This window comes from Camellia sinensis, chromosome 12, assembly GCF_055761805.1.
Source record: "Camellia sinensis isolate YWXY chromosome 12, ASM5576180v1, whole genome shotgun sequence".
NCBI classification, from domain to species: Eukaryota; Viridiplantae; Streptophyta; class Magnoliopsida; order Ericales; family Theaceae; genus Camellia; species Camellia sinensis.
Genome location: NC_138972.1, coordinates 89,957,724 through 89,977,604, shown reverse-complemented (window position 1 = coordinate 89,977,604; position 19,881 = coordinate 89,957,724).

Below are 19,881 nucleotides of genomic sequence, written 5' to 3'. Positions count from 1 at the left end.
ATTCAGATTCCATCACACCTAGCACACGGCAGCAGCGAACACAGAAGTGCAAAAATTACTGCTGTTTCATTTAAATCTTTCTGGCACAATTGGCACAAAGCTGGAGCAAGCACAAAGCATGAAAAAAACACTGCTGTTTCAATCAAATCTGCTGGTGTTACTGGCTCCCTGGCAGAAACAGACTCAAAACAAAACGAAAAGACAAGCATAAAACAAAATGGTGACGCCCGAGGTAACATCCCCCAGAATCACCCGACTTCTATACAACAGGACTGACTCGATACAACAAGACAGACCCAAAACAAAACGACAAGACTGACTCAATACCCAAGTCAGAAAGCACAAAAACTAGTATTTGCAAAATGTTCAAAACAGTGCGTGCCATACGCCACATCCGGAGTAATCTGAGTGCCGCCTGCAGGTGGTTCATCCCTCGATCGTATCACATTATCCCCCACAAGTTCACTGATCAAGTGCCGATAGACTTTGCAGGACTTGGCGCGGGGATGATCCCGTTGTCGATCAGATCTTGTATTTCGTGGCGGAGACGAAAGCACATGTCAGTGTCATGGCCGGCTCGCTGATGGAAGGCACAGTAGTCGGCTGGATTGTGCGAGAGGGGGAGGTTCTTTGGTAATGGCTGCGGCTCCAGGGGCTTCAGATGCCCTTTCTTGATCAAAACCCCAAGAGCCTTTGACAAAGGCATATAAAGTGGGGTGAAAACCTTCTTAGCTTGGGGTGGATATTTGGCCGCTTGTGAGCTACTTCCGGACGTACCGGTGAATGGGGTAGCTGTTTTTGATACGGTGGTAGCAACCATGCCCACATCAGAAGATCTTGCAGCTGCATCACCACTGGTGGTCGCATTCGAACTGCGGGAAAACGCCCTCCTGGGCTGCTCCTTATCCTGGTCAAACAGACCCTGCCTCATTGCATCTTCGATTTGTACCCCCATATCGTGTAAATCTGAGAAAGTGGGAAAGGGGATTACAATCATTCTCTGCATTAGCTTAGGCTGGAGATTGCGCACAATCATCCGAATTTGATCCTTATCAGTAGGCCTTAGAGTCATCATCGAGGCCTTCGCCCTCCACCGGATCACAAAGTCCGAGAAAGATTCCTTGGGCTCTTGCCTTGTCGTTTCGAGATCACGAGTTGTGATCTCGATTTGAGTGTTGTATGAATATTGTGTGACAAAGGCCTCAGCCATCTCATCCCAATTCTTCTTCACTTCATCTTGTAATCTTGCGTACCAATGGGAGGCCACACCCGACAGGGTTCGGCCGAATAGTGAGAGCTTCTGTGGTCGTGTTAGGCCCATCGGCCGCAAGACGTCTGCAAACAGTCGAATATGGACCATGGGGTCGCCAGTCCCGTCAAAGCGGTCGATTTGTGGCATTTTGAACCTATCAGGGAGTGTTACGGCCTCCTTGGTATATCCGTCTCCGATATCCGGCATAGCCTTGGCCCCTTGGGATTTTTTGAAGAGCTTCTCCAGTTTGCACAATTTCAGAGCTGTATTATCAACCTCGACCTCGAATGGAGAGTCCGGGTGATTGGGTGTATGGACCTTGGACAGTTGTGGTGGAAGCGGGGGCGGAGCTGGCCCCGTTGGAAGACTTGTGTCCTCTTGCTGGTTCTGGATAGTCGGCACAGTATTCTGGATGTTTGGAGGAGCGTTCCGAACAGCAGGTATCTGCTCAGGTAATGGAGCCCCTGCCGGTGGAGGAATTTGTTGTGAAGCAGATGCCTCATTCTGCTGTTGCAGTCTAGTAATCAGTTCGGCCTGTTGGGTCATGATTGCGGCCTGCTGTTTGGAAAACTCCTCCTGACGGGCAGCGTCCTGCTGCATGAGTTTCATACTTTCTTGCATCTGGCGCATCATGGCCTCTATCCCTGATGTGTTCTGCCGTTCCATCTGACTGATTGGTATCTATCCCTTGCCTCTGGTGGAGGAACACTGATTGCCCTTGAACTGAATCTCTGGCCTAGCAAAGTCTATCAGCACAAGTTCGATGAACCTCGGGGGATATCGGAGCCTTCAGAAGCTATGGTTCCCAGACTACCTAGCAAAAGAGAAAACAGACAGCATCTCAGCCTGATTCCATCTGAACGGATACAAGCATAGTTGAATGAGTGTGCCCTCTACTGAATTCTGCCCCAAAATCCTGCCCTAAACTGAGTCTGATACCCACGGGTAAAGCTGACTCCCAAATACTGATAGTAATGCCCGCAGGCCTGATGCCCAAACTCATACACTGATACATGCATTCCTATAGAGACGCACTCTAAAGCACATAACAGATAAGTGAGAGCCAAAACACCCCTATAAAGGGGTAGGGTTTCCCTGTCCTATTTTGTCAGGATCTAGGGTTTCACTACGCACGCAGCGGTTTCAAACAACCTATAAACGGGTAAGCAACCTGTCCTAATTTGGAATGGTCACTATGGATCCGAATATGCACTAGGTCGAATGGTCAAAGAGGGTGCCCCGGTAAAACAGGGGTTTGTGTTCCCATACTGGTAGAGCCCACAACCGGTCAGCCTTATGGTCATGCCTTGACAAGACAAGCCTCCGGCAAACCGTTCAGGAATAGCAGATGGCAAACACGGTGTCCTAGGCGCACCAATGCAAATGCAATGCAAAGAAACACTCAAGTGTAGTCAAAAACAGATATCACAAGTTCGAGTCAAGTTCTCTAAATCCCCAGCAGAGTCGCCAGAAACTGTAACAAGCCCGCAGGGGACCTCGCTACAGCTCGGACTCGACTTTTCGTAGTCACGGTTCTATGTCTGAACCAAAGAGTCCAAATCCGGCAAATCGTTTTAGGAAAAACTGATTTTTGAAAGAAGTGCCAAACATGGACTGCTTTGCCAGATACAGAGTCGCCACCTAAATATTTTATTCTGGGAAATTTAGGAAACCCTGACTCGGTGCCAAAAGGCCACGTGTCCGTCATCACCAAAGTTGCCTCGGCTCGGGAACTTGGGTACGATTGGGGAAGGTCACTTCGTGAGCACCCCCGCTCGCCCGGTCATAGACCGGCCTCTACTAACCATGATATCAATTTTTGAAAACATTGTGAGTTCTTATTCTGGTTTATTAGCCTAGGTTACTATGTGATGCACACAGCATACAAGTATAGACTGGATCGCCCGAATTGGAACAAAACATTTTATGTTCGCTTTTTGAAAATGGTTTGCTACCCGCAGGTAGGCTTGAAACATTTGATGATTTATCCCAATTTAAGTAACCCAACCTTCACCCAGAGGCATTCAGGCAGTTATATCACATAAGCAATTAGCCTCATGGTAAGCATGCTATTCATGGCAGCACTCACACGCATGCAAGGATGCTAAAGCATAAAACTTACCGGGTACTCCAAGCCAAAACAAAAACTGTATTAGAAATCATGCATGATCCTAAGTATACAGAAATGCCTAATGCAACACATGCAAAATGCAACTATAGCAGGCTCGGCTATTCTAAGATGGTATATGAAATGCTACAACTACCATGTATTCAACTTGGAATTGAAATTACAATGCAGTTAGTATGATGCGCCGAGCCCGGTGCATGCAATACAGATGAATGATGCAAACATGCTGTCATACTGTATGCTAATTTAAATATGCCCTAATCTAACCATCATAAGCGGATAAATAAAAGGGAGAAAGACGTGGGGTTAGAAGACATACAACACACTCACACACACTTATTACAGTTGTGCCCTCACTCGGAGGGTCCGAATAAATATACAGTCCCAATATTACAGTCCCGAATAAAAGAATATTACAGTCCGAAATATTACAGAATTCTAATTAATTAAAGAATTAACTAAGAAAGCAAATAAAACTGGCGTGCAAGCCAGGGACTGCCTTGCTTCTGATGGATGATGCATGTCCGGGTTGTCTCGCGCGGAAATCCACCGGAATGCCCCAATTAGCCTCTGTTTACACCTGTTCTTGAAATGCGTGCCAAGTCCCAAAAGGTTGCTGATTCTTCGTTTTGCTGCAACAGAGAGCAGGAAAGGGGCATGTCAATGTATTTTCACAGATATATGCATGTCTCGATCCTCGTGCCACCAATCACGCATACCGAGGCATGATGGCCGAGGAGTCGAAATGCACAACTTAATATAGGATGAATGCACATGAAACTACAGCTAAAACCTAACTCCATCATGGATAATCCGGAGTGTCGGTGACTGGGGAATTGAGACACATTCCGTCACTCGGAGTACGAAACACACCTCGTTTCCCGTGCCCGGGCTAACTCATATTCCGGACACGATGCAATATGCATGATATGCGTGAAATGCAACTAAGATGCAATCCTAACATACACAGAATGCTATGAAAATGAGATGCCTCGAAGTGCGCGCACACGGGCACACAAACCGAGGCAATGGAAAAATGTGATGAAAATGAGATGCCTCGAAATGCGTGCACACGGGCACGCAAACCGAGGCGATGACAAAATATAATGAAAAAGAGGTGCCTCGAAATGCGTGCACACGGGCACGCAAATCGAGACGATGGTGGAAACAATGCGAATGAGGTGCCTCGAAGTGCGTGCACACGGGCACGCAAACTGAGGCGATGGCAGAATGTGATGAAATGGGGTGCCTCGAAGTGCGTACACACGGGCACGCAAACCGAGACGATGGCAGAAACAACGAAAATGAGGTGCCTCGAAGTGCGTGCACACGGGCACGCAAACCGAGGCGATGATAAAATGATATGAAATGACAAATGGGCTTATACCAACATGAGTGAGCCTCAGCCACACTCACATGGGATGCCGGCGGATAAAAATTGAGTGCCTCAAAATGCGTGCACACGGGCACGCAAACCGAGGCAATGGCGGAATGCAATGTAATGACATGGAAATGACAAATGGGCTTATACCAACATGAGTGAGCCTCAGCCACACTCACATGGGATGCCGGCGGATAAGAAAAAGGAGTGCCTCGAAATGCGTGCACACGGGCACGCAAACCGAGGCGATGATGGAATGTGATGAAACATGGCAGAAATGATATGCAAGCATGCTAATGGAATTTCAGCAACAAAATATGGGGAAAACAGTCCCGAAATGGAGCGAAATGATATGAAATGCAAGGAAATGTCCCGAAATGCAACATTAGGCACCCGAAATGGCCTATAGCCATGCTAAACATGCACCACATGGATATGCAATGCAAAGACAGAAGCTAGACAGCCCCAAAATAAGCACTTTTCCAGTTATAAACATGGCCAAACAGCAAATATAGGTATGGCAAAAATAGCATGCAAGAATAGGGGCCAAAAGAGGGGTAATGAAGCAAGTGGTATAAGCAAAACTCAAACTGAAAAATTTCCTTCTATAACACTGAAGATGAACCAAAAATATGAACATTTACAGTATATGGAAGACCTCAAATCAGTATACAAATATGCTAAAAATGGGATGCAAAACAAGGCCCAAAAGGTGCTATAACATGAAGTATATAAAATAATCACCAAACAGAAAAAAAGTGTGAATGAAACATGAAGTATAGGCCAAAATAAGACCATTTTCAGTTCGGACCAAGGTCCAAAAACAGAAGCAAAGAGGGCTACTAATTTATGCAAAAAATGGGGCCAAATAGGGGATATAACTACAAGTGACATATGGAAATACCAAACAATATTGAGCCCTTCTCCAATGTTGAAGAGGGGCTCAAAATATGCCTCATATCAGTTTATAACATGCTCGAAAATAAATTTCTCATGGGTCAAAAATAGCATGCAAAATCATGACATACAACATGGTCAATGAAGCAAGTATATTATGGAGGGCTCAAACAAGGTTGAGTCCTTAATGAGAAGTGAATATGAGCTCAAAATATGGCCCTTTTCAGTTAGGGCCGAAGCTTGAAACCAAAAAGAAATGAGGCTTAGAAATAGATAAAGGAAAAGGGTCAAAAGGATCAAAGTGTAACTTACCCTTGAAGATCCAAGCTTTTGTTGCTTCTTGGGTTGATTTGGAGCTTCTTTAGCCTTCAAGAATCCCTCCTTGCTGCTGGAAATGAGATGGTGGTGGTAGAGCTTGGTGGTGTAGAAGGAATGAAGGTTAAGAAGTTAGGGTTTTTTGGAGAATTGAGAAGGATGACAATGGAGTTTAGGGTTTGTGCTTGGAGAGGAATTTTTCTAACCCCCAAGAAGAAGACCCTCAGCTGGTTATAAGGTCAAGAAAGGGGTGTAAAAGGGGGGTGAATTGGAGAGCATAACTCTCTCCCAAAATATCCCCCGGATACAGAAAATATCTGGGGGATATTGCCCCACAGCTGGAAAGGGTACAGTGAGGAGAACACGGCCGGCCTCTCACTTTGGCTGGAGGTGGCCGGCCGGCCACACCCCCTAGCCGGCTGGCTAGGGGTCAAAAGGGTCAACAAGCTTTTCTGGCTGGCCAGATATTGGGGAGGTAGCCCTATGTGTGTACAACACAACCATGTAATTGAAGTTCCAAGAAAGTGGGCCCAAGGGGTTCAACAATGGCTCGGAAAGGGGGGGTCAAAAGGGTCAAGTTGACTTACTGGCCGGCCATGAACTTTTAGGGGCCTCTCAGGTGTGTACATCACAGATATGTGGTTCAAAGTTCAAGAAAAAAGGTCCAAGGGGTTCAACATTAGCCCGGAAGAAAAGGGGTCAAAAGGGTCAGGTGACCTTAATGGCCGGCCACCAACTTTTAGTGGCCTCCCAGATGTGTAGATCACAGATATGTGGTTGAAAGTTGGCAACACTACCCCTAAGGTATTCAACATTAGCCCGGAAGTTGCAAAAACGGGCGCCGGGAGGCTCCGGAGGAGAGATAACTGGTTGCTGCAACAATTGCTGGTCTCCCACCCTTCAGTGACCTTCCTTGTGATAAAACAGAGGTACCTGCCAAAAATGAACGAAAACCGTTGCAAAACGAACGTTCCGGGGCCAAAACACGCAGTTTAGGGTCCCGAAAATGGGCTGTTAAGCACCGAAAATGGTATTCGACCTCGAAGTGGGTTTCTCAGCCCCCAGTGTCCCTCAAAAGGGAGAAAATAAGATGTATGCCCAAAATCAGAGCAATAGGAGATGGTTAAGCGGTCCCGAACCGAGGCACACGGCCTGACGGCTCCGAAAACCGGGAACCGGACTCCGAAATGGGCAAAATGGCCTACGGCCACCAAATGTAGCCTACGGACATTGAGAAATGGTCTACGAGACCTCTCCCTCCCTTCAGGAAAAGAAACAGAGAAAACCGAGTCTGGTTCGCAAACCGAGACAAGGCACAGAAAAGGGTTCGGAAGTCCGGAAGCAGGGCTTACGGCCGCGACTCTGAAACTTCTGAACGAGCACATTATGCAACATCACCAAGCGCTCAATCGGTGACGTCTGAGTCTTAAGGCCGGTCAAAAATGGGGTGTCTACAGTCTTCATCCCTTGCCGTAAATTCTGCAATTGTTGGTACATTATGGGTGTATAGTTATGAGGAAGGAACGCCATACGCATATGTTTTTTCATTTTCTCCCAAGAAGTAATTTTACTCTTTCCCTGTCTGGTTCGAGTTAACTTTATTTGTTGCCACCAAGCCGCTGCTCTTCCCCTGAATCGTGTAGCCACCAAGGAAACTCGTTTGTTTTCTGGAACTTCCTTGAAGTCAAGAACCTCTTCGATAGCAAAAAGCCAATCCAAGAAGTCTTCGGGTTGAACACTGCCTTGAAATTCAGGGATGTCAATTTTTAGACCTGCTTGCCACCGACGTGAATTTGCTTCCGCAACTTGTCGAACTCTTTCCCTACGAAAATTTCCAGCAAAAGGGTTGTCGTTAATCTCCTCCATACTTTCTTCGTCCTCCATAGACCGTGGGTTTGGATGTGGCTGGCGCTGCTGCTATTGTTGCAGCGCCGCGAGTTGATCAGTCAAGACATCAATTTGTTGCTGCATCCTCGCGGTGTCAGCTTCATAAACGTCGTCCATGGGCCACCTCCTTGGTGCCATCGTAGCCTATGCTCTGATACCAACTGATGCAGCGTGAGTCGTAACAATAGTAACAATCTTAAAATCCGTTGATTCAAACAAGAATACCAGAAATAAGACTCCTCTCTAGACCCGTTGATTCACCAAGAATACCGAATTTAAAGGCTCAACAAAAGTTGATTCACAAAGAATTAACCAAAGTTTGAAGAAAGAGTATAAAACTCAAAATATATTAATGATAAAAAAACTCTATAGCCCTAAGGCTGTACACCCATTATTTATAAGAAAAATAGAGGCCTAACTCAACGAAGCAACAACCAGTTTTGGAAAGAAAATATAAGGCAACTAATAAAATATAAGGCAAATAATAAGGCAATTGCCAAAAGTGAACATAATAAAATAATGGCAACTAAAGCAATAAAAGACGGAAACTACTAAGGTGGGTGGTCACAGATTGCTTGCTACATCAGCAGGGGTAGGTGAGCGGCACTGGGCAACAACAGACGTGTATAATTTTTTTTTTTTTCATTTATTGCAACTTGCAATGATGATGTAAGTGAAAAGTGATGTATGACAAGGTATCAGCTCTGCCTCCCTAGCAGGAAATAATTGTTTTTTTTTTTTTTTTTTTTTTTGTTGCAAGATCAAGCCTTTATTATTTTTTATTATTATATTTTTTAATTATTTAACCATTGCAACTTGCCTTTTATTTTTTTATTTTTTTGAAATTTGATCGTTGGCAGAGAGAGGCCCGACACCGAAATTTTTTGGGTCAGGCTTCAAATGGAAGGCACAAGCCCAAGGTCCCAGGCTGCGCTCGGGCCCAGGCCTAAACGGGTCGGGCCTATCTCAGGTCTTAGACGAGCTTTAAACCCAACCACAAGTCTCGAGCCATTTTTACACCCATATTCTCCAACAACCTAGCTAATGGAAAACTAAACTAACATTTTGCTATAGTGCCTCACTGGGAAAGACGAGACACCGTGAACTAGCTTACTATTTTTTTTCTTTTTTAATTAATTCAAACCCCATTTATTTTTCTTTGGCACACTCTCTTTCTCCACTCTATTTGTCTTTCTCTAAAATCTCTCATCACTTTCTCATAAATTGTTTACAAACATAATTTATATATAAAATTCATAAACATAATGTTATATTAATATTTTTATAATTTTGAACCACAATAATAAATGTTTTGAATTAAATGATAGTTGAAAAAATAAAATTGTATTTATAAAAAAAAATACAATTGTGAAAAAATCTATCCTTAGAAAAATATAATTATATTTAAAAAATGAAAAAAATATATAAATAAAATATAATAATAGAACTCATCACTTATATATGTTATCAATATAATTTACACATGAAATTATAAATAAAATATAATAGAAATTATAGAAAAATTAAAAAATTAAAAAGAATATGTTAATGAAATAGAATTTTAGAATAGAGAGTCTGATAAAATGTGTACATAAAAAATAGACTAGTTAAAACACAAAAGTGAATTTTGAATTATAATTTGACTCAAATTTTATTGAGGTTAATGTGAATACTCTTATAGTGTTACTTTCTAGTCCTTCCTTACATATTTATTAATAGAAATAATAACAAACGACCAAATAGAAAAACAATAATGGGGTGTTTGTGGAGATTATTTAAAGTTAAAAACTGAAAATCAGAAAATAAAAGTTCAAAACACTCCTCCCTCAACTTTTGAAAAATTAACTTTTTTCAGCTTAGTGAAGTTGTTTCTACCTAATAAAATATCAGGGGTGAGCAGCAGATATACTGATGTCACGACCCAAACCTGCCCCTATGGGTTTAGCACTGTAACCGGCCAGTAATCCGTGATTACCAAAGGCCTGCTTAACAGTAAAGACAGTAATATAGAGTAAGGGGCTGGCGGAAGCCAAAACAGTAAATAAAAGGTGTCCAATGAGCTGTGACATTCTGAATGCAAAAAGATTTTCCTGAACATATTCACATTCAAAACCAAAACAGTATATACATACATCATATACAGACATTCAGGTTAGGGATCAAATCCCTAACATAACAGTACAGTGCAAGTCTCAACATTTATTACAGAACAGAGGCAAAGGGGGAAATCTAAAACACCCCAAACTAGCCTTGGCTTTGACGCACTTGGAATCTCGAAGTGAGGCACAATGGTTGGCTTTGACAAAACAGGAGCTTAGCCTGACGCTCCTAGCATCGGTCCGGTGCCTGGACACCTACATATATATATATATATATATATAAACAGTGAGCTAAAGTCCAGTGAATAACGGTTATGTAAAGATGTTAAGAATGAATGTCCTTTCAGTAATTAAACAGTCATATCAATCGTTTAGAAATCATAGCAGTCATATGTGGTACATCCCATAGCAAAACAGTACAGTAGGTCTTAACAGACCGAACAGTCAGTTGATGGCCATCATAACAATAACAGTAGTGGTTCCAAACTTGGGAACCGACAGAGATCTCTGTGACAGTAGCAGTAACAGTACAGTAACAGTAAGTTGCTAAGGATGCCACGAATACAGTTTACAAATAAGACAAACATTCGTTCATTAAACAATAACGTTTCAGTAAACAGAACAGTTGATCATTCAGAAAATATTCATAATTGAACATATCTTTACAACATTGTTACTCACAAAGCACTGGGCTATAAGCAGCTAATGAGCGTCCTCAGATGCCAACCCTACACAGTTACAGAACGAACACACACTAAGTTACACACTTGGGAATCAACAACTTAGTCCCTATCTTGACTCGGTGTGGTTCTACATCAATAACCTCATTAAGATGCCTTAAATTAGGCCTAGGAATGCTTAGGATGAAATGAGGATGCAAAGATGTACTTTAAAACACTTTTTAAAATTTTCAGAAAAAAGGGGTCTCGCTCGAGCGTGGCTTTCTACACTCGAGCGAACATGCAGACAAAGGAGCTCCGCTCGAGTGTGACTTCCTTTACTCGAGCGGGCTGTAAACTCCATGAAAAGTGCTGGATGCATGCAATTCACGCTCGACGGACGCTCGACCTCCGCTCAAGCGTGAGACTCAGGTCCTCGCTCGAGCGTGAACTCTCTCGCTCGAGCGGACTGTAAAACTGTGAAAACCCATATTTAAATTATTCTTAAAAGAAAATAAATAAATAAATTAATTAATTAATGTTATTCAGAACCTACCTAAAATATAGAATAGTAAAAAAAAAGTTAGTTTTAAATTAACCCAATTCTATCACTAACAAAAACCTTATTAAGAATAATAAGGTATTGATGTTCAATAATTATTGTTATAAATTATTATAAAATATATATATAAATATATAGGAGAATTAGATTTGGTGGCAAGGGTATGCCACATGCTAACTTGCATGTTGGCTTGGTGAATTCCACCAAATGATGGCTTTTGGGGAGAGTGAAGTTTATGGCAGGGAATAACATCATAAAGAGAGAGAGAGAGAGAGAGAGAGAGAGAGAGAGAGAGAGAGAGAGATCTGCCTATATATATCATAGGTAGACTTAGTTCATGGACACATACAAACAAAAGAAGGAGTATATACGGGTGAGGAGAGATTCAGTAGAATGAAAAGAAGAGGGGAAGGTTAAGGAAGCAAAATTTTTCTACCACTTCATCACCCATTTGAATCCTACTATTAAGTAAGAAAACCCTCTCAATCCTTTCATTTTTTTTTATATATTTGAAATTTTCAGATTATATATGATAAATTGTCTAAACTGTGTTGAGAATAATCTGCTTTGAATCTGCCAGCATGTTTACCCAAATTTTTAGAAAATTTTATACTCAAAATTTTGAGATTATTTCTGTTACAAAGTTGTTGATAATGATGTCTAGTTCATCCATGAATTTTGACAACAATTTTTGAGCTTTCTACGCATTTATACAAATATTTTTACTAAATCTAAACTGTGTTGAGAATAATTTGTTTTGAATCTGCCAGCATGTTTATCCGAATTTTTAGACAATTTTATACTCACAATTTCGAGATGATTTCTGCTAAAAAGTTGTTGATAATGATGTCTAGTTCATCCATAAATTTTGGCAACAATTTTTGAGCTTTCTACAAATTTATACAAATATTTTTACTAAATCTGAAACTGTGTTGAGAATAATCTGTTTTGAATCTGCCAGTATGTTTACCTGAATTTTGAGACAATTTTATACTCAAAATTTCAAGATGATTTCTTTTACAGAGTTGTTGATAATGACGTATAGTTCATCCAGAAATTTTGGCAACAATTTTTGAGCTTTATACGAATTTATACAAATATTTTTACTAAATCTGAAACTGTGTTGAGAATAATCTGTTTTGAATCTACCATCATGTTTGCCCGAATTTTTAGACAATTTTATACTCAAAATTTCGAGATGATTTCTTCGACAAAGTTGTTGATAATGATGTCTAGTTCATCCAGGAATTTTGACAACAATTTTTGAGCCTTCTACGAATTTATACAAATATTTAACTAAATCTGAAACTGTGAGACAGATTTTACTATGTATTTGAAAATTTATTTAAAATTCTATACTAAGTCAAATCTGGTAATTTCTAACTAAAAGATGAAATTTGAGAATTCTAGGTTCATGATAAATTTTTAGATTATGGATTTGATCTATAAATTTAAGCATGGAATTAATGTAAGGAAATGTGACGAATCTGTGTCAAAAAAAAATTGCTGGGAATTTTACAGGATTATTTACACCTTTTTCTGAAATTCTTTCTGAAAAGTGACCTAAACATCTCTATTGAGTATTCTGTTCAATTGCACAAATTTTAGAATTATGTAAATAATTTATTTATAAATTTTAATACCGGGTATTCAGGGTGAGCCCTGATTTTTAATAACTTTTAAGTAAATTGTGTCGCGAAACCTAAGTTGGCACGAGGATTATTTGAACCCTTATCGGTATTTGGTTTTGGAATAAGGGTGGATGTGCGGGTGGCACGCAGGGAAGTTACGTACCCCTGGCAGACTGTTCCCTTGGGGCAGACCGTTCCCTTAGGACAGACCACAGATGTCACGGCTTGGGTATATAACTCTGGGCGTGGGCATCTTTGGTAGTTCTTGAATATTTGACCAAGGGGGGGTTTCCAAATTAACCGTGGCCATGACTTAGTGGTTGGTAAGTTAAACCTCTTTGGCGAGATTTCAAAGGTCACCTGAGTTATTAAAATTATTTGAGGTATTTTAATAGTTGTAATTTATGTTTACGATTATATTATTATCTCGTGCTTGTAATCTCATTATTTTCTCTAAAAAAGAATGGTAGGTTGGTTATGCTTTCTTACTGTATTGCAAAACTCATGGCATATATTTTGTTGCCCTGGCGTTTCATGCCAGATTATGTCGAAGAATGGACTGAGGTTGAAATTGGAGCTGCTGCTAATATCGAACCTTGGCTAACTTAGAGTCAAGATTTTATCAAAATAAAATCCTGTTATTTCTTGTATTAGTGCTTAACTATGTTGTGACATTGTGTGTGAACTTGTAGTTTTATTTTGTTGTTGGACTTTGACTATGTAAGAATTTAAAATTTCCTAATTAGTGGTTAAAATTTTATCTAGCCAGTTATTGTTATTTAAATCTTATGACGTTTCAAAAAAAAAATTTGGGGCGTCACAGTTTGGTATCAGAGCCTAGGTTTGAACCTTTGGGCCATGGGTAGTAGTTTATTATTTTTACATTTAAGAAAACCTTACGTTAATTTGTAATTTTCGGTGACTTGACTAAGTTAGAACCTTTTTATTTGTAGGATGCCAGGGTCATCAGACATTAACTCTAACGAGGAAAATTCGGTGGAAAACTATGGCATAGAATCTAACCCAAGTGAAGAAGTGGAGATGCCTATAGAAGACTATAAATCCATAGAATCTGACCCAAGTGAAGAAATGGGGATGCCTATAGAAGACTATGAATGCATAGAATCTGACCCAAGTGGAGAAGTAGAGCTGCTTATAGAAGACTATGAATCTGAGCCTGAGCTTGAGCCTGAACCTGATCCTGAACTTGAGCCTGAACCTGAGTCTGAAGAAGTTGAACCAATATACAACCCCTTGGAGGTTATTGTGATTGAGTCAGACACTGAAGATGAGTCATGCACCAGCACCTTATGCCGGAGGGATGCAGCAGCAACAAAGGCAGAATCGAGGAAACCAACAAGGAGGAAACTTTGTAAATGAGTGGAAATGAAGATGTTTCAGATGTGGTCAACAGGGGCATCGTCGAAGTGAGTGTCCTGAAGGTGGGGAGTATTTTATGGATCAGCGAGAGGCATAACAATACAACAAATGCCAACCAGGGCAAGGTTCTAAGCCTGCTCAAAATACCCAGACCAACAAGGGGCAGCCACAAGCCTCTAGGAATGCAGGCCGACCAAGAACACAACCACAAGGAGCTGGAAATGGAAAGAAACCAGGAGAGACTAACCAACAGGCAGTGGGGAGAATGTATGCTCTCCAAGAAGGAGAAGATGTTGATAACTCATCAATAATTCAAGGTATGTTAATCCTTATGAATTCTTGGGTTAAAGTATTGTTTGATTCTAGAGCTTCACATTCTTTTATATCCACTGCATGTGTGACAAGTTTGGGTCTAGAGCCAGAGACTCTAGGGATAGCTATGAGTGTCGCTTCGCCCTTAGGAGGTCAAACCCGAGTAAATCTAGTATGTAAATCTTGCGAGCTAGAAATCTCCGGTTCATATTTGATCTGTGATCTAAGAGTTATGGATATGTCTGATTTTGACGTCATCCTAGGAATGGACTGGTTGTCAGTTTATCGAGCCATTATCGATTGTTACTGTAAGACAGTGACAGTATCCCCCCTTAACGGCACGAAAGTTCAATTTAAAAGAGATAGACAAGATTCTCTAACTCTAACGTGTCGCAAGTCGCGATGGCATGATCAACCAAACGGATGGTTGGCAAGCCTAATTTTGGAAGACGAAAATCGAAAGGATCCAGGATTACCCCATGTGGTGTGCGAATACGTTGACGTTTTCCCTGATGAATTACTGGGATTACCCCAAAACGAGACGTAGATTTCACGATTGAGCTTCAACCTGGGACTTCACTGATTTCAATAGCACCACATTGTATGGCGCTAGCTGAACTTCGAGAATTGAAGGACCAGTTGCAAGAACTGTTGAATAAAAAGTTCATCAGACCAAGTACATCTCCTTGGGGAGCGCCAGCATTATTCGCGAAGAAGAAAGATGGAATCTTAAGATTGTGCATCGATTACCGACAACTAAATCGAGTCACCATTAAAAATCGATATCCCCTACCCATAATTGATGACTTGTTCAATCAATTAAGAGGCTCAAAATGTTTTTCCAAAATTGACCTTATGTCGGGATATTACCAACTTCGTGTCAAAGGAGGAGATATACCCAAAACTGCGTTTCGAACCCGTTATGGCCACTATGAGTTTGTGGTAATGCCATTTGGTTTGACAAATGCGCCTGGGGTATTCATGAGTTTAATGAACAAAATCTTTACACCCTATTTGGACCAATTTGTGGTAGTATTCATTGACGATATTTTGATATACTCACGATCGGAGGAAGACCACGAGCAACATCTGAGAACCGTTTCGCAAATTCTAAGAGAGAACCAATTGTATGCTAAAGCTAGCAAATGTGAATTTTGGTTGAAGGAAGTAAAATTCTTAGGTCATGTTATGTCTGAATCAGGAATATCAGTGGATCCTACTAAAGTAGAAGCAGTAATGGGGTGGAAACAACCTAAGAATACGTTTGAGATTCGTAGTTTCTTGGGATTAGCAGGTTATTATAGGAGATTCATTCAGGATTTCTCCAAATTAGCCAAGCCGATGACATGCCAAACGCAAAAAGGAGTAAAGTTTGAACGGGACGAAGCGTATGAGAAGTCATTTCAAGAACTCAAGAAGAGACTGACAAGCGCTCCTATATTAATCATACCCGAACGTGACATTGGGTACACTGTTTATTGTGATGCCTCTAAAGAAGGGTTAGGTGGTGTGTTAATGCAAAACGGGAAGGTAGTAGCTTACGGATCAAGACAATTGAAGAATCATGAGAAAAATTATCCTACTCACGATCTGGAGTTGGCGGCTGTGGTCTATGCACTTAAGACTTGGCGACATTACCTTTATGGCGAAAAATTTGAGGTATTTACCGATCACAAAAGCTTGAAGTACTTGTTCACACAAAGAGATTTGAACATGAGGCAAAGACGCTGGATGGAGTACCTTGAAGATTACCAATTCACCTTGTCTTATCATCCCAGGAAGGCTAATGTTGTAGCAGATGCACTAAGTCGAAAGACAAGAGAGATTGTAGCTAACATATCAATTAGAAAATGGGAAATGGTAAGCACCGTGAATGGGTTTAAGTTACAACCAGAGACTCAGAATGGGAAGGGTAGGTTGTTTACAATAGTTACAACACCCCAACTTCTTACCAAAGTGTTGGAAGTCCAAAGATTTGATCAGGAGACCGACTTCATCAAGGCCCGATTAGTGTCTGGGGAATCTTCACCGAATTGGACGCTCCATCAAGATGGTAGTTTAAGGTATTTAGGTAGAATTTTCGTGCCAAACATCGAACAATTAAGAGACGAAGTACTTAAAGAATTTCACCATTTAGTTTTTACGGTTCATCCAGGAGGAAACAAGATGCACCAGGATCTTAAACGACAGTATTGGTGGAGTGGAATGAAGAAGGACGTTGTTCAATTCGTATCTAAGTGCTTGACGTGTCAGCAAGTGAAGGCAGAACATCAAAAGCTGGCAGGGAAACTCCAACCTTTACCAATACCTAAGTGGAAATGGGAACACATAACAATGGATTTTGTAACGGGATTACGCCGGTCGCCGCAAGGCCATGATGCCATTTGGGTGATGGTTGATCGATTAACTAAGGTGGCACATTTCCTACCAATAGGACCAGCAGACACACTCGAATCTTTAAGTCAATTATTTATTCGAGAAATCATTAGATTGCACGAAGTACCAGTCTCAATAGTGTCAAATCGTGATTCTCGTTTTACGTCACAATTCTGGCAAAGTTTGCAGAAAGCCTTGGATACAGAGTTGTGCTTTAGTACAGCTTTTCACCCTCAAATTAACGGTCAATCAGAAAGAACAATTCAAACTTTAGAAGACATGCTTCGAGCTTGTGTGATGGACTTTAAAGGTTGTTAGAAGAAACACTTACCATTAGTCGAATTCTCTTACAATAATAGTTTTCAAGCAAGTATTGGTATGGCACCGTATGAAGCTTTGTACGTACGGCCTTGCCGGTCACCAATATGTTGGACAGAAGTTGGAGAAGCACCTCTTTTAGAGCCAGAGTTAGTTCAAGAAACTACCGAGAAGGTGAAACTAATTAGGCAAAGGCTTGAGACCGCTCAGAGTAGGCAGAAAAGCTATGTAGATCAAAGGAGAAGACCTTTAGCATTTAAAGTTGGAGATCATGTGTTTTTGAAAATACAGCCTCGCCGAGGAGTTGTTCGTTTCGAAAAGAAGGGAAAGTTGTCACCTCGCTTCATTGGGCCTTTCGAAATCTTGTACAAAATAGGAGAAGTGGCATGCCGCTTGGCTCTACCACCTCAACTGGCTAGAGTACATAATGTATTCCACGTCTCTATGCTACGAAAATAAGAACCACACTCTTCTCACATCATCAATTGGGAGGAAATTAATCTTGATGAAGACATGACATTTGAAGAAAAGCCTGTCAAGATTTTAGATCTTCGCGAGAAGAAATTACGAGGTAAAAATATACTGTTTGTTCGAGTTCTCTGGAGACATCGTGGGACGGAAGAGTCAACGTGGGAGCGAGAAGATATGATACGTGTCAATTACCCTCAACTTTTCGAGTCTAAAGGTACGAATTAATTTCGAGGACGAAATTTTTTTTAGGAGGGTAGACTGTGAAAATCCATATTTAAATTATTCTTAAAAGAAAATAAAAAAATAAAAAAATAAATTAATTAATGTTATTCGGAACCTACCTAAAATATAGAATAGTCAAAAAAAAAATTTAGTTTTAAATTAACCAAATTCTATCACTAACAAAGACCTTATTAAAAACAATAAGGTATTGATGTTCAATAATTATTGTTATAAATTATTATTAAAAAAAATATATATAGGAGAATCAGATTCGGTGGCAAGGGTATGCCACATGCTAACTTGCATGTTGGCTTGGTGAATTCCGCCAAATGATGGCTTTTGGGGAGAGTGAAGTTTATGGCAGGGAATAACATCATGAAGAGAGAGAGAGAGAGAGAGAGAGAGAGAGAGAGAGAGAGATCTGCCTATATATATCATAGGTAGACTTAGTTCATGGACACATACAAACAAAAGAAGGAGCATATACGGGTGATGAGAGATTCAGTAGAAGGAAAAGAAGAGGAGAAGGTTAAGGAAGCAAAATTTTTCTACCACTTCATCACCCACTTGAATCCTACTATTAAGTAAGAAAACCCTCTCAATCCTCTCTCTTTTTTTTTTATATTTGAAATTTTCAGATTATATATGATATATTGTCTAAACTATGTTGAGAATAATCTGTTTTGAATCTGCCAGCATGTTTACACGAATTTTTAGACAATTTTATACTCAAAATTTCGAGATGATTTCTGCTACCAAGTTGTTGATAATGATGTCTAGTTCATCCAGGAATTTTGGCAACAATTTTTGAGCTTTCTACGAATTTATAAAAATATTTTTACTAAATCTAAACTGTGTTAAGAATAATCTGTTTTGAATCTGCCAGCATGTTTATCCGAATTTTTAGACAATTTTATACTCACAATTTCGAGATGATTTCTGCTACAAAGTTGTTGATAAGGATGTCTAGTTCATCCATAAATTTTGGTAACAATTTTTGAGTTTTCTACGAATTTATACAAATATTTTTACTAAATCTGAAACTGTGTTGAGAATAATCCGTTTTGAATCTGCCAGCATGTTTACCCGAATTTTTAGACAATTTTATACTCAAAATTTCGAGATGATTTCTGCTAAAAAGTTGTTGATAATGATGTTTAGTTCATCCAGAACTTTTGTCAATAATTTTTGAGCTTTTTACGAATTTATACAAATATTTTTACTAAATCTGAAACTGTGTTGAGAATAATCTGTTTTGAATCTGCCAGCATGTTTTTCCGAATTTTTAGATAATTTTATACTCAAAATTTCAAGATGATTTCTTTGACAAAGTTGTTGATAATGATGTCTAGTTCATCCAGAAATTTTGGCAACAATTTTTGAGCTTTATACGAATTTATACAAATATTTTTACTAAATCTGAAACTGTGTTGAGAATAATCTGTTTTGAATCTGCTAGCATGTTTGTCCGAATTTTTAGACAATTTTATACTCAAAATTTCGAGATGATTTCTTCGACAAAGTTGTTGATAATGATGTCTAGTTCATCCAGGAATTTTGGCAACAATTTTTGAGCCTTCTACGAATTTATACAAATTTTTAACTAAATCTGAAACTGTGAGGCAGATTTTACTATGTATTTGAAAATTTATTTAAAATTCTATACTAAGCCAAATCTGGTAATTTCTAACTAAAAGATGAAATTTGAGAATTCTAGGTTCATGATAAATTTTTAGATTACAGATTTGATCTATAAATTTAAGCATAGAATTAATGTAAGGAAATGTGACGAATCTGTGTCAAAAAAAAATTGCTGGGAATTTTACAGGATTATTTACACCTTCTTTTTCTGAAATTCTTTCTGAAAAGTGACCTAAACATCCCTATTGAGTATTCTGTTCAATTGCACGAATTTTAGAATTGTGTAAATAATTTATTTATGAATTTTAATACCGGGTATTCAGGGTGAGCCCTGATTTTTAATAACTTTT